Here is a 15,744-nt window from a genome sequence, read left to right as displayed (position 1 = left end):
CCGATGTAATTGTTGTTGATATTTCTTGGTGTTATTGTTAATATTTCCTTGTGTTATACCTAATTATTATTAATATTACAATGTATATCGGTAATTCTGACTGAAACTAGAACATTTATATAACGGAAAAAACTGTTGCATTCAATCATATCAGTGAATTATTCATTGTATTACAGTGTATGTATAATAGAATAATTTTCATATTTTGTTCATTTGAGTGTCAATTTTTCATTGAGAGGTTCAGGCTGTATTGTCCCCAAATGAAAACTTTTTCTTCCGTTCCTTTATTAATAACTGGGGAAAATGGAAGTGTAATAGTTTACAGTCGGGTATATTATATATAGCTGTTCGAAGTTGTAGGTGTCCAAATGCCCCCATGCATTTAAACACCACAACTCGAATGAAGATTACAAGATGCATCTTATATTTACAATATTTCTACCTTTCAATTTTTTTCTACAATTATTTAAGCATTCCTTACTTATGAAATTATATACATGCATCCATGAAACTACAGAACGTCAACTAAAGGCGGCTGTTGCAAGAACTAATGTTTGTACAATAAGTTACATGCACGTTTTCCGCGGGTAATGTCCGATAAAATACACGTATCTCGTATGCTGCAGTGTCGTGTGTAACCAATTGAATGGTTTGACCCGTCTGTAATGACCCTCCTTTACGTGACGTCATATGCATATAATTGCGTGATATTGCGCATGCGATCTGATGTCATTCACAACATTATGCAGAATGACGCCGTTTGAAGAAGTCTTAATCAAACACCAAATTATACCTAAAACTTATTTTCTGGCGGTAAAGATCAAAACTTATCGACAAAACAATGTGATATTTTCTTCATTTAAAGACTTTTAACTGTACTTTATCTGAAGGTGAATTGTAACGTAACGTGGTGGGTATTTTTGACTGTTTTGTTAAGATGATTAAACGATTGATACTATGACATTTCTTTTAATTTTCTGATACTCTTGCAAACATTATAGCAAGTTACTGCAAAAAAAATTGTAAATTTACGGATTGAAAGTTATTTTTGCGCATATATATATAGCCTAATATTAACCGCATTGAGACTTCAGCAATTTCAAAAGAGTAACAGTTGATCAGTAAGTACACACGGACATTGAAAATGTTTATGCTGTATTCGAAGAGACCAGATATTTTTATGCTTAAAGGCAAAAAAAAGAAGAGAAGAATGTGTTTAGATGTCAGTAAATTATTGTTATATTGCTTATATGAAGGCTTTGAAATTTCTTTACTAACAAATTATATATCATGAAAAAACATGAAATTAAACTGTTTTTACTAGTTTTTTTCAATAACAAATGAAACGCGTTTGTAACAAGGTACTGGAGGCAAACTGTCTTAAATATAAACCCAGTTATTTATACAATTATATAATGTACGCCTGGTATTTCAAAAGTAAATCCAAAAAGGCAGAAATAAATTCCTTATTGTATCTTTTGTATTGTATGTTTCTCGACAACTTTAAATTTAATATACATAATCTGACATAGTTCTATAAATAGCGCACACGAAAACTACACTCAGTTCTACTTTACATCGAAAAACATTAGATAATAAAGTTACATAAAAGAGGATTATAACAATAGCTGGATTCGGCTCACGTCGGATCACACTCCGGCCTGACAAAACCCTCTCGAGCCGAATACATGATCCCAAATCAAACTACTATTATAATAACCCTATTAAATGTAACGATATCATTCCCATGAATTGGCCAAGAAGGTAGAAAAGTTCGTATTGCCAAGGCGGCCCAGGTTCGATTCCTGACTCAGACATGGTGATTTTTCCCCTTGATTTCCTGTTGGTTAAGACAGAAACAATAACACATGTTCTAGTGTTCATAAAGTTCCAAACACTTAGATTTTAAAGAAATATCACTGTTAGCCAAAGTCTGGATTCCAATAACGTTAAAGATGTTCTAAAGGCATGGTTTCTTGTTACATTTGATTTATGTAATGTTTCACAGATTTTTCTCCTGCTATGATTCCTCAAAACAAATATTTTTACAAATATTAGTATTTTTCTAGTTATTTATGTCCCTAATAAATACCATGAAAAACTACATAAAGTCGAAATCTAAATTTTGATATGTTGAGAAACTAATAAAAATGACACTTGTACTCACCTTTCCTCAATAATGAATAAAAACTATATACACAAAGTAACGTTTTGATTATAACAGATGGCAATATAAAAGATTTATTCCCAGCACATGATTACAAACACATGATCATAAGTATTATTCCACGTAATGTAACTTCAATTCTATGAAAAATATAATCATGTTTTCATGAAATTATGTTCCGTAATACGAGGGGTGATTCAGAATTTGCCGCACTGGGTCTGTAGCTTTCATCCGTAGAATTTATATATTTAGTTGTTTAATCTTTACTGCACAATTTGTGAAAATTTCATGACAATAGTACATCAAACATTGAAAACATTTACATAAACACGAAGCTAGTATCAGGTAAGCGGGGTACATTGCATAACACTAAATGACGTCGGCAACGTCGTGTAACAACAGTTCAACAAGTGTCGAGAATGTCACTTTTCCATGTTTCAGAAAGAAATCAAAGCTGTAGCCATTCAGAACCGACGTGACAACTGGAAACACCTGAAAATGTCCGGTGAATAAGCTGGGTGCTCAATGAAACGGAACCCGAGAAGTCCTTTCTCTAGCACAGTGGTCTGCGCAGTTGACCTGGTGGAGAAGAACATCTTCAAAATGAACTGGATTCTTTTTTCTTTTACTTGTGAGGTCTCTTCGCAGAACGTGTAACACAATGTATTAATTCCACATGTATTAATCGTAAAAATATATATTCCTTGTCTTTATATCCTGCAATTCTAAGAATCAATATAGCATCTGTAAGAAAAAGGACCGGTAAATAACATGTATAACTAATACGTATTGATAATAATTAAATCAAACTTAATTTTCCGTCGTTCGCGGCGTTGACGGTCTGTCCAACTGGAACGGCATGCAGCAAAATCAATCCGGTCGTCAAAGCAGATGCGTTCCCTTGTTTTACAGATTCTCGCTTCTTTTTTTTCAGAGTTGGGGAACCCTGAGTTTTCCACTGTCGCGACTGCTCTTTGGTTTCGCGATAGAACAGATATATCCACGTCTCGTCAGCGGTCACGATAGATAAAAAAAAACTGGCGCCCTGATATCGTCAGTGAGTAGTCGAGTTAGCTATCTCGCACTAATCTTCTTCATGTACGTTTCTTCATTGATAACACGCTGACCTGTCCCGTAGCCGTATCCTGTTACATCGAAGATTTCACTGTCACTGTCAACAATATTTTTGACTGACGTCACTAACGTCTTTTCCGGCCTCTGCCCTTATCATCATTAAGCGAGCTCCTTCCTTCACGGAACCTCTGATGCCACTCAAAAACTTGAGTTCTGAATATTTTCTTCCCAGTCTGTTGTAGCATTCCAGACGTTTTTGTTGGTGAGTAACCAAGATGACTATAAGGATGTCTGTCTGTGTAAGACGGAGTTTTTCCTACCCGAGGGACAGTGTGGAATAGAAAACCGAGCGAACTTATTTATAAAGTTTATGACGTCAGAATGTTGCCAGTACTATGTGACGTCACCTTAGTGCACGCTATTTTAGACAAGGTTTTTCCCTAGGGAAAGACAGGAATATCTATCCCCGGCGCGTGCTCGGATAAATGTATAATTTCCCCGCTAGGCAGGCAAGAAAACAAAATCAATAATCGCGCGCGTTTCTTGCTGATCTGATGACGCCATGAAGATAAACCAACCAGATGTCTTTGACGCTTGTAATTTAGTAATGGACTTGTGAATAGCTTTCAAAAAGTGACGTTACTTTGCTGGCATGCTGTTTGAGGCCAAAATAACGTCAGCGTTATTTGCGCTATTCAATCACAAACATACAAACTATTGTAAAAATAATGCAGCGATCCCGCTTTCAAGTCGAACGGTTTCCTTAGTAACCTACTTGGAAGCATATTAAGGTTGGAAAAAACGTTTAAAGTATAACATTGATTAAGCAAACTAAGTTACTCGAGTAAATAAAAGGATGTAAATATATTTAATATTAAGACAGTTATGGGCATAATCCGGTTAATTCCGGATGAAACACTCAACACACGATTGTTAATTTAATTATAAGGTGAAATATGAATTAAATGCATTAAGTGAATATCAATATCGCTGAAGCTATAACAATGCTTTCGTTTAAAGGCGTACGCTAGAATTCCCTGTATATGAGATGGGCGAAATTTTTCCTAATAAAGAATTTCTTCAAACTTTGGATATTGAAGGACAATCATCTTAGAAACAAAAATATGCAATGAAAAATATAGGTCACCGGTATTGAAAAAAAGCCCTTGAAAATGTGATTTTTGGGGAAAATGACGTTTTCAAGGGCAAATACATGTTTTTCAATACCGGTAACCTATGATTTTTATTGCATATTTTTGTTTCTTAGATATTTGTCCTTCAATATCCAAAGTTTGAATTCTATTATTGCGAAAAATTTCGCATACGCCTTTAAAGTGTATTGAAATTAGAGGACAGTTTTATGAAGCTTTTGTGACAGTAGATCGGAATGTGTAACAGTTTTGAAAAAAGTATAGCTGCATGGAACATTAGTTAATCTTTTTACACATCAAAAACATTCACTGAAATACAATAACCTAAAAAACATTTTTTCTTCAGACGTTTCCTTAAAAAGACATGTCCCGTGAAAAATGTCCAGTGACAACCAAATTAACAATGTGCAACAGTAAAATGCGGGATAAACGTTAAACAGGACGGAACACTCTTAAGTATATTGTTATTGATAATAAAACTGTTCTAGACATTAAGTTGGAAGTATTTTCAGTTACAAAAGGTACTACATGTGTGAAGTAGACGCTCTGGAAGCATTGAATATTGCAAACAAATTTACAGCCACACAACATAAAGTAGGTCAAAAGGTTGAAAGATATTGCTAAAGGGTTGATGCAAATACCCATCAACAAATGTATTTCAATTATATAGATACAGAAGTGAGGATTGTGTAAAAATGGGGATGAAGGGTGGGAGGGGACCAGTTAAAAAGATCGGGGTAGGGTCAAAATGTTTGGCATAAAAGTGAAGTAATATTATCAACATACAAGACCACATATGAACAAAAAGCAAGCTGAAAAAGGGGCACAACCTTGTAACGACAAGTAACTCGTACAGTCAAACGATTCTTAAGACCGCTGGTTCGTTTTCTTTTTTTTTTCTTTTTCTTTTAAATATTTACAGTATATTGAACCTGTGAATTAAGACCACCTGCCAAAAAAGAACACCTTTTGTCTCTCCCAAGGGTGGACACTATAGACAAGTTTGATTGTATACAGGAAACGGGCGGGGGTTGGTGGGAGTGGGGGTCGTACTATTTAAGAGCATGTCAAGCCGATATTTACCATTTCTTGCATACCAGACGGGGATTTCCGGTATTTTTACAGGTGCCGGAAAAATCCATCTTTCACCCCGGGATGTAAGATGACTCTCGTGCTGTAAATGACGTATTACGAACTACAAGTATGTAGAAGATTTATGTAGTAATTTACATTTTATCTAAAAAACGGAATAAAAATTCAATACCTTGACAGTTCTTGTTTGTTCCTGATAGTATATTTCTCGATTCAAAACACGTAATTTTATCATAAATTCATAACGTTACGCTACAACTGATCAAACAAAACCGGAACTAAACATTGTTATTTGTATTGAAACATCATGGAGTCTTTCCTGTTTACGAACGTTGGTTTCCCGCGCTTTGTTTAAATACACTGCCATAAGTTCTAAAGTTCATAGTTCTAAAAAGAAAGCCGTTCGATTGATTTTATTTTTATTATTATTTCTTGAAATCGGTATGCAAGAAAAAGATTCTGTCACTGGTTATAGGTGTAGATGGAAACATCCGGCTCTCGGGTAACTGTTTAGGCGGTAACTCGGTAGGAACCTCGTTACCGCCTAAACAGTTACCCTCGAGGCCGGATATTACCATCTGCACCTATAACCAGTGAAAGAATCTTATAATATCCAACTAGTTAGACAAGAAAATGTAAGTAAAATAACTTCCTGCTGAGATAAGCTCTTATGATTAGCGACAAAAATAACAGAATGTATAAAATGAAACAGATAAATAGTGCCGACCTGAGTTAAATGTACAGAAAATTAATATACATTTTTTGTACTGAATAACATGTCTGACATTGAACTTTTACCTATTACCGCAAAACATTTAGACTTATCTGTTGACAACATGCAATAATTAATGGAGGATAAAAGTAGTCGGCGAAGATTTTGTAACTTATTAAGCGAAAATTATTGTAATTTCGTGATCACTCTTACATTGACTTTTGACTTACTTTCAAGTGAATAATAGGGGATTTACTGACCGCCGGCCAAAATCTATGGAGTTGGAAGGGAATATGCCAAATGGTTCCTTAATTATTGATTGGAAACCATTTTCAGTCTGAAGGTTACTGTGTCAGTCACCTTTGATCTCAGCATTTCGTCCATCTGCAGACCACAACAAAGTCTGACAACTTTAGGCTTAAGCGCTTTTAGTTATCAAATGGATTTGTATTTCAGTTCAAAGGTCAATGTGACAAGAACCTTCAGTCTTCTGATCCCCAAAAAGAAAGAAGAGAAAGAGATACGCCTTTTTAATTCATATTCTATATCAGTGACGATTATGTTAGATATAAGTTTCTCCATCGGGACTTGGATTACAACTGCAAACTGGAAACGTGTTGGCATTTTTACGCTTTACATATAGCAAACGCAGCCGCAAAGGACGCGAACATCATCCTCTACTAGTACAGACAGAGCGACAAAGTGACATACAGACCCCAGAACAGGTAGAGAGAAATCCTTTTAGATACTCTTTGCAAATAGACAGTCTGAGTCTTTAACGTGTCCTGTGTATAGATCGATACACGCGAAACCTAACCAGTACAGACCTCTAGGATAGGTGGTAGAAACTCAAGAGCATCTCAGAAATTTCCAGTGCCTAGACCGTGGTTCGAATTCCATTTTAGTACATTCAATGCAAAATTATTTTATATATATATATATAAATTTATAGAATGTAAGCGATATAAATCAAAGCTGACACGAAATAATAGACTGTTATATGCACTGCGGGTATATGTTTTTATTAAACCTGAAATAAAACTTGCCAGTTACCATTTAAACAACAGATATTATTAGTTACACTGCTTGTTGGTGACAGGATACGGGATATACGCTGTCGAGGAAATCCATATCAGGCGAGAGCGAAGTCGACTACCCTTTACTTACATGCTATAATCTAGTATTTTGTAAATTAACAAAGCTACTTACAGTGCTGACTGGAATCCTGCAATCATTTGTTTGGTCATCATGTTTTGTTTATAGTTGATTTACACCAGCCATAAAATGCACAATGACATGTATTTTGATTAAATCACAAAACACAAAAGCTCATTTACACAGGTTATGAACTGGTTTAGATCAGAAACTTCCTGTTCCATCCTTTCGAAAATCTCCAGATTTCACGATGTCACAAAATTTTGTCTTGAAATTTCGGCTTTCATCCCGTTTCCTGATAAATCATTTATCTTGCACGTAGATTAAATGATCCTACAACAAACTGCTGAGTAACAAATATGTCAATTCCTTTACTTTACGATGATTTAACTTAAAACAAGATTTCAACGTCCGTGTCTCCCATACAGAGTTATTCCGCTTTTACGGCTGACTTTTGTCAAACTTCACGAGCCTAAACTAAGTAGAATGAAAATGGCAAGAAAACACTAAATTTACTCTCAGAAACGATACTATCGCTGGAACTAATTAATAATCTGACTTGATTCAATTACGCCAGCGACGCGGCAGCCATTTTGTTTTAATCAAAATTCATATCTGAAATGTACTAGCAGGATATGGAATATATCCTGTCTCCACGTGAAATCTATTGACCAATAGAAATGCAAGAAACTTGTAGGAGGCAAGATAAATATATATAATACAATACAGATAAGGCTATAAATGCGAGTTAATTACGGGAAGTCATAGGTAACTGCTATAAATGCGTATATAAATTACGGGAAGTTATTGTAACAGCAAATGCATTTTTTTTCTGTTTTCTGACTCATTTGTTATTTTGCCAACTGAAAGTATACTTTTGTTCAGTTTGCATACAATGTACATTAGTAAAATGGCAGTGGCTAGAGAACCAGAACCGTTTGGAGCCCTTGAATTATAAAAAATATGAAACTTGAGAAGTTACTACCTAATGCTCACTAAACCCGGTCACAATTGTAATGGACATACTATGCCAGATAAGGTCGATTCGATAAACAGCCGGTCACTCACATTCACGTTAGAGTTATTGCCTTTGACATCCTTAAAATTGCTCAGTATCCAAAAAAAAAAAAGCTAATTTATCAGTAACTATTTGTTTTAATTTGAATAATTTGAACAGCCGGAAATTATGTTTGGATCTTGGGGAAAGGCAGAAATAATATATTGTTTTTTTATGAAATAAATCTTATTTTGAAGAGATATAGTAATGTAGATTTCTATTTCTACAGAAATGTTAATTCTCTATTAGGAATTATCTTAAATCTAAAAAATCCCTGTTGTTTTGAAGAACATGCATACACAGTTCACAACCTATTTGTTCTTTTGTTATCCTTTTCATTTTCATTTTTATACCAGCCTAATGTTCAACACGTCTCATTGTTTTAAAAGCCTATATATATTTACTCTTTCCACATCATTGCCTTACATAGAGGAGGCCTATAGCTACACTGAGGCATATGGAGGCCTGTGCCTCCCTGTTTTCGCCAAGATATAAAAAATAATATATCTATTTAAAACAATGAGCGGAGGCACTCTATTTCATGTTGTTTTCTGCTAAAGTATTTTCTCCCATTTTTTCACTACAGCATTTATCATACAATATACACAACTGTTAGGTTTACCTTACTTGTCATCGGAGAAGTCAGTTGATAGAGGATGCAGAATCGGCAGTCTCCATCCTGTCTGACTGACCTGGATGCAGTCATAGTAAATTTTTCTTAACGGCAACATTTTCAATTGCACTCAGGCTTTAATAAAGAACAAATTTATAGCATTTATATGATAATTATAAGTAAGGATGCGTATTTAATAAAAAGGTTAGATTTATATCGGGAAATATGCAGTTCATTCCTTCGCGGAATATCGTTGCGCTCCTACAAATCTAGTAAGTAGTTACATTGTCCCAAACACCATGATAAAATGTTCAAGGGACAATTATAACTAAAGTCATCATGACGACACACCGAGTAAGCTTGAGCAAAACTGCGTAACCACTGGACTTGGCTCATAATGTGGCAAGTCAGCACCATTAGCTTTTGTTGTTGTTGTTTGTTTTTCTTTTTTGTTGTTGTTGTTTTATATAACATAAGTATTAAGTTAAAAAGGGACAGAGTGCTTCGTATTTTTTTTTTATAAAATTTAATGTGAAAGATTCATTTCTAGGAGCCTTGTAATAGATGTTTCTGGTAAAATCAAAATCAAAAGTACAGATACAAACTTTATTTACATCTATCTTTACATTTAATATCCAGGAATTTTACATGTAAGTGTCCAGGAACATATTTGATTTAGCATATAAATACACATATTAATTAACTATTATTATTACTCGGCCTATACCCGATTTTCCCAAAACGAAGATATGTTGACAAATATGTCATACAAACAGTTAGTGTAACAGTTTATACCTTTTTATAATTCAGTACATTATATACTGTTTTACAACATTTCCTCATACTTTGGGCTTACATCAGTAAATTATTGTTTACATTCTCAAAAGAGTAACAAGAGTTTTCTATGTGAGACACAACATTACCGTTTAATGAGTTGTTTATTACAATCGCTTATCTAAACATAATAACGAGTGTTCAACCGTTTACATCAATATTAATGTAAACGAACTTTTTTACTCGACGACACAGAATACAATGACGTCAAAAATGACGCCATGCATCAGTGGCGGTTCAGTAACTGGTCATTGTACAATGGTCGCTCCAATTTTTGACTCAAGTTACAGGATTATATCAGATGCAGTTTGTTACTGTTTACAATTAAGTATATTATAAACTGTTATATAACATTTTCCTCAATGTGGGCTTATATCAGTAAATTATTGTTTACGTTCTCAAATTAGAACCAAGTCTTCCATATCATTTGGTTCATAACTTATACAAATCCTGTCTCACCGTTTATTCATAGTATAAAATACTTCCTACGACAAAAGTTGTTTATTAGCAGATATTCTGTTTGTTTAATACCTTCTGTAATTTCACATGTGTTATGTAATAGGCTTTATAGATCTACTGGGTTGTTTTCACGCTAAATATTACAGAACAAAAACCAGAGCATCCGATTCTCAAAGACTCTAAAGGAATACAAATATTTCTTGCAGTGTTATATGCTAACTGCCATGAAAATGTTGTCAAACTTTCCGATACCTGTACGTAGCGATTGCAAGCAACAAGAATGTAATTGGAAACGGGATATGGTTTGAAAAGCCAGTCAATATCACTTTTATTTTCACCTATTAGTGCTTCTGTCCCTTGTGGAATAGCAAAAGTGCATGTGAACAGATCGACCACAGGAAGAAATGTAACCAAAATGAAAAATTGCGAAACTGTATAAATCTTTGTAACTAGTAGTAACTAAGTACCAAAGAATTTCCAGCAATCCGATGTACACACGGTATTAACAGAAATGTCAACGGGAGTGTGCCTTACCATTTCCTCATTGTTAAGTTCATCAAAAGTTTTCAGTCTCAATGTCACTCTGACCTTGATCTTTGACTCTTAAAAGAATTAGAGCCATTCGCTAAGCACAGGTTCTATGAAGTATGGAAGATATGGGCTTGAACGCAAATACCTACTTCTTGATAAGAAATCGTTCTTAAATTTTACCATTCCGGACCCTTAAATAATAAAATGTTTACGACATATAACGTGAACAACATTTATTTTGCACGCGACCGCATGGTTCCCAAGATCCAATCAAATAATCCGTTTCAAAAATTTAGAACCGCCCACTACATTTTACCCCATATATAAACAGCCCACGCTTCAGGAGCGGTCTTTTTTCCTGCAAATTCCAAGAACGAGAGGTAGACAGTTAAATTTTTAAAAGTATGCATTTAGAAAATAAAATGTACATGTTTAAAACTTGTATCAAGATCGACTGTTATCTTATTGTTATTTTCGGAAGATGTTCATTGTAGTAGATCTATTCGAAAAATAAATTTATTGAACGCTCTAGATCTACCTCATTTAAACTTGCTTTACAGTATATATTTGAATACGTGTCATCAAGGTGACGTCATATAAATGAGCCGCGCCGTGAGAAGGCCAGCGAGGTGCTTTTGCGGCTGGCGTGGGTCCGGGCTGGCCTTAGCGTCCGCGCGGTCTGGTCGGGGTCTATGCTGTTCAATTTCAAAGCCTATAGCGATTAGAGAAACCGTTAGCGAACAGCATGGGTCCTGGCCGGGCTGCGCGGGTGCGCGGGCTGACATGAATCATTGCGGGTCGCGGGGCCACTGTGTTGGCGCGGCACAAATAAGAACTATAATAAAAACATCAACAGAAAACATGGTAGCTTTACGATCTAAATTCCTCTAAACTGAATATTAATTTATTGTTTTGCTTTTTTCCATAACTTAAACAAACTGAGCATGCCTCCACGAAAACGGGCCCGGACATCACAAAGAGCTCCACGTACATCATCATCAGATGGAAACAAGGGTCCATCGGATCAAGTAACACCGAAATCTGGCCAGCCAAAAAATCAACAAACACCACCGTCACCGCCGAATAGGAGCGAAGGTCACGTAAACAGCCCGAGACAATCAGGTGAACATATCCCATTATATACATGTTCTAACGGCATATTAGATGCTCACGTCAGTAATACTGTCAAGGAAAAAATCTGGTTAGGCCAGTATGTTGACTTACAAACTCTCCTTCATAGCCAGAACAATCAGACCTCTCAAAAACAAACATTTCAATTATTAGACGGAGAATTAGTATTAGCTAAGAAAGAACAATCTGCTAAAATTTTGGAAAAAATCGAAATCTGGTCAGATTCCTTTCTAGTATATATGTATATTTACGGCTTAAAGCACCCCGGGGAAACCCTACAAATGCTACAATATATTTATAACATCCGTTTAGCTGCAAGTAAATACACAGGTTGGTGGGTGTACGACAAACAGTTCCGGCTCAAAAAGTCGCTTGCTCTGTCAACCAAGTGGGAGATGATTGACCCTGAACTTTGGATGCTTTTCATGCAACCATTACATGCAAATCAGTTAAATAGCATGTCCGTTAGCTCAGAGAAGAAATGTTTTGCCTACAACAGATTAGGTTTTTGCAACGAAAGGTATTGTCCTTATTTGCATTCCTTTATAAGGTGCCATGGTAACCATCCTTCCATGAACATGCGAGTCCTTATCAACACGCTACGCTGTTATACTAGCAATGATTAACAGATCAAAGCTCAGATATTATCTCATGTTTTTCGGCAAATAACCATCTTTTTACACGATCGTCTAAACTGGGGACTCCATATTCCATATATTACAGGATTTACAGCACAATGCAACAGGTATGATCTGTAGAAGAAATTGTAAGCCGCTCTCCCAGAATCAGTTAAATTCGCCACAAACGTCTTGTCTGCATTTACTATCAAAAGCATTAAAAGTAGTGGTAAATACGACAAATAAATGCAAGAGAAACTAAAAACAACATCAGAACAGTATCTCACTTTATTGAGTTGCGTTTAGTTAGGTGTTTTGATAATACTTTAAAAAAAGAAAGAAATCAAAAGAAAAAAAAACGAAAAGTTTTATGAAAAAAAATGCATGTTTCGTCTAAAGTAGTAGCTCTTTGAATATAAAGTGTTTTGATTATTACTCCAACCCGAAAGTTACTGTATATAAGGCGTTTTCCTCGAAAACTGACAATAATCTTCTTCCCCTGCCGAACTGTACAGAAGTGTTTGAGGAAACGCGCAAAGTTGGGGAATATACGTAGAACAATGATTTGTAGGATCGCTTCTTGGAGATTTGCTAATAGCTTTTATTGATTTGTTGGGAAAGAAACATGTAATGTCTGGAAGTTAACCCATTAGTTTCTCACTTGAATTCTTTGAAAGTTGATAAATTAGTCATAATATTTTCCTAATATACACAGTAACAATCATTTTCTAGAGGTTGAGACCAGTTACTTGAGTAATATATCTTCTTAAATGACATATATATCCCGAGAAAGCTTAAATGTAGATGCCGATACAATTACACGGGTGATATTCATCTTCTAGATGGCAAATTTAAAGCTTATTTAGCATCTGATGTTATTCATTTCGAACCTCTGAATAAACTAATGCTTAATCCACCTAATTTGTAACTGGGTTTTATCAGTAGCCGCGTCCATGTTTAGCAAGATCCATATATTAATTGTAAAGTGATTGTCGTTACATAATTTAAATACGGTTGAAAAACGATTTTAATCTGTATCAACAAGCAAATATTTATTGAATTTATAACCCCGTCGAATAAGTTGTTATGAGAATTTTGACGGATATTTAATTTGCAGATATACACAAGTGATGTACAATAGGACGGTGCCATGGTTTGTAGGTTCACTAACTGAATTGTGTATAGTGTGATTTTTTTAAATACATGAACATGCTTAAGGTAATATAAAATAAGGCAATAATTCTGAAGTTCTTAAGATATCCTGAAAAATGTTTCTTTTGTACAATTGCCCTACAGTGAGCTATATTTGTATTACATTTCTTGTTAGAGACTATGACCAAGCCTCAGCCCAACAATGGAACAACTTGAGGAATGCAACATACGATGCAGCCATCACCATCTTTAGCAAGCAAGAAAACTGGATCCCAAAAGAATGACTGGTTCGACCACAACATCGAGAAACTCACCCCTCTGATGGATGCCAAACGCTCTGCCTTACAATCCCACAATAACAAGCCATTCAAGGCGATACTCGGCTCTCTAAGATCTGCCAGGAATGATGTCCAGATAGGAGTCCGAACTTGTGTCTGACCTCTGCAATACAATCCAGCAATCTGCAGACACTGGAAACATCAAGGGAATGTACGACGGCATAAAAATAGCCATCGGACCAGGCGTGAAGAAAACAGTACCCTTCAAATCCAAGACTGGTGCAACTATGACCGACAAGGCCAAACAACTTGACAGATGGGTAGAACACTACTCCGAGCTGTACTCCAGAGTAAACATTGTTCAACAGTCAGCCATTGATACCATTGACCAGCTACTCATGTGGTTAGAGCTCGACAATGAACCTTCAGCGAAGAAATTTGCCAAAGCTATTGACCAGTTGCCATCAGGAAGTCATAAAGGGTGGAAAGCCCAGCTTGCTAGAACCACTACATCGACTTTTAGATCAGTATTGGAGAGAAGATGCAGTTATCAGACATGAGAGACGCTAACATCGTAACGCTCCACAAGAAAAATGGTGACCGCAGCGACTGCAGCAACTATCGCGGCATATTGCTGCTCAGCATTGTTAAAAAACTATTTGTTCGCCTTACCCTAACCAGACTACTGCAACTGGCCGAGAAAATATATCAATTTGGTTTCCGTGCCAAGAGGTCTTCTGTAGACATGATATTCTCCCTAAAGCAAATCCAAGAGAAATGCCGATAACAGAATCAACCCTTTTACATCGCCTTCATTAACTTAACAAAGGCGTTCGACCTTGTGAGTGGAGACTGAATCTTCAAAATGCTCCCGAAGATAGCCTGTCCTCCTAAACTACTGAGCATAATGAGATCTTTGTGACGGAATGATGTGTACTGTCCAGTTCAATGGAAACGTATCAGCCGAATTTGGAGTATAGAGTGGAGCAAACAGGGTTGAGTACTAGCCCCTCGTTCTTTAGAATCTTCTTCGCCCATCTACTCATACACACTTTTGGTACTTCTATAGACTGTGTCTACCTCTATTCACTTTTTCCAGATTCAAAGTCAAGACAAGGATCAGAAAGGTACTCATCAGAGATATGCTCCTTGCAGACGATGTTGCAGTAATTTCACGCTAACATGAAGGGCTACAAAAGCTAATGAGCATGTTTTCATAAGCATGCGAGCGATCCAAAGGAGAACGGTCGCGGATCACACGGATTGCTCGAGTCATCGATGCTCACGAAAGCGTTCTATTCATTCATGAATTGATATACAACGTTTTTGCCATTCTTTGGGATAATGTATTGGCATGCATTTTTATCTTTTATGTTGTTGCTATTTTATTAAAAAATATAAAAGTGTTTGTATGTCTATTTATATCAGTTCATGTCTTTCTTCGCAAGGCAGACAAAATCTACTGTATTCCAAGTTTGTATTTGTCCATAGGATTTGTATTTGTAAACAAAGGTGTTTTACCATATGAGTCTAAACGTTTTGTAGAAAGTTGAAGCTTGAACGTCCGGGAATTCTCTTTATTCTCTAGTTTCTCTTGATGTTCATATTTTGGTTCTATAATTTCTTGATATGAAGAATTCCTTCAGCGAAGAAATTTGCCAAAGCTATTGACCAGTTGCCATCAGGAAGGCTCTAAGCAAGTGTTGCATCCCAGCTGAAGT

At 35.8% G+C, this 15,744-nt stretch overlaps 1 protein-coding gene across 3 annotated transcripts in view; it reads right to left on the bottom strand.

The window, feature by feature from the left end:
* Window positions 1–15,744, bottom strand: part of LOC123530370 (histamine H1 receptor-like) — a 57,225-nt gene that overhangs the window by 12,592 nt on the left and 28,889 nt on the right. The window contains exon 1 of one of the 3 annotated variants that reach the window (XR_008366759.1): window positions 5,657–5,831. The exons of 1 other annotated variant lie outside the window; for it this stretch is intronic. The gene's annotated coding sequence lies outside the window, so the exon portion shown is untranslated. Of the gene's footprint in view, window positions 1–5,656; window positions 5,832–15,744 lie in introns of those variants that run through there. One more of the 3 variants, XM_053521685.1, reaches the window with a different exon arrangement.

Source organism: Mercenaria mercenaria, chromosome 13 (genome assembly GCF_021730395.1).
Source record: "Mercenaria mercenaria strain notata chromosome 13, MADL_Memer_1, whole genome shotgun sequence".
In the NCBI taxonomy this organism is placed as follows: domain Eukaryota; kingdom Metazoa; phylum Mollusca; class Bivalvia; order Venerida; family Veneridae; genus Mercenaria; species Mercenaria mercenaria.
Note: the sequence above shows the minus strand (reverse complement) of the source record. Positions and strands in the feature narration are given on the sequence as shown.